This window comes from Odontomachus brunneus, unplaced genomic scaffold, assembly GCF_010583005.1.
Source record: "Odontomachus brunneus isolate Ranch 3 - 2012 unplaced genomic scaffold, Obru_v1 Obru_scaffold_086, whole genome shotgun sequence".
Classification (NCBI taxonomy): Eukaryota; Metazoa; Arthropoda; class Insecta; order Hymenoptera; family Formicidae; genus Odontomachus; species Odontomachus brunneus.
Window position 1 is genome coordinate 1245932 of NW_022639536.1, and position 1159 is coordinate 1247090.

A 1159-nucleotide genomic window follows, 5' to 3' on the forward strand; every position below is an offset into this window, starting at 1 on the left:
ACTGCAGGTTAGGTCATGTAGTGTTAGCATGTAAAATACATTCTGGGATAGTTTTTTAGACTGTTCTAAAGTAACTTTTGTGTTTGAAAAGCAGTATTTTCGAAACTAACGTCAGTTGTACTTATTGCGTCCTGCGTCGTCTCCTGGTTGACAATGCGTGTTTGTATCACTCCACTCCCTTAGCAACACGCCTAGAATCTTGAAAATAATTTTCCAGTATCCTAAAGTCGCACCCATAACGTTAGATCTATCGTAGCATTATATTCGAAATCTCGCGTATGCACAGTGGTACCTATCATGGACGTATAAATATCTGGACGGAGCGTTAAGTCAACTTGTTGGCCAGGAAACCGGAACTAGTGGGACGAGGGTATATTGTCTAGCGACATTTTGGCGCAGGTTTCAAATTTGACATATATAACATTACATAAGAGCAGGATGTACAGGGTATCTTAAAAATATGGTATCCTCTGAATATCTTTTTATAGTGAGATTTTTCGGTAAAACTTTCAAAACAAAAGTTGTAGGATTTCAAAATCTAAATCTGATGATGACCTTAAAATTGACCTTAAGTTTGACCTTGAAGGCAGTTTCAAGGCCAACTTTATCTTTTCAAATGGAACATGCATATTTTCATGACAAATTCGGAATTTACGCCAAAAACTGAGAAGCTTTTGTCTGAAACATTTTTTTCAGAAAATGCTCCCTTTGACCTTAAATGACCTTAAATGACCTTCAAACTTCACGGGACTAGAAGGAGGGGGATGGCAAGTTTTCTGTATGTGGGAGTAATGTGCGGGTGTTTTTGTGTGCGATTATGAGTGCATGGATAATTTGAATGTTTTTAGTAAAAATGGGCGGAATGATTGCGCTTTATATGCCGGAGAGGGAGGACATGTGTGATATGCTTCCTTCGAGTGCGTGAGTGACTTGAATGTTTTCTGCATGTCGGTGGTTGAGTACCGTGAATAATTTTAGTGTGTGTATGGAGGGTAGGGGGATGGGGAGTGTAAGTGATTTTCTTGCGTTGTGTGAATGAGAGGCACATTACTCTCAAATACAGAAAACTTGCCACCTCCCTCCCCTCCTAGTCCCGGTCAGGCACTCACCCACACATCCACTCACTCACTCATCCACATTTATTCCCTTGTGATACAAA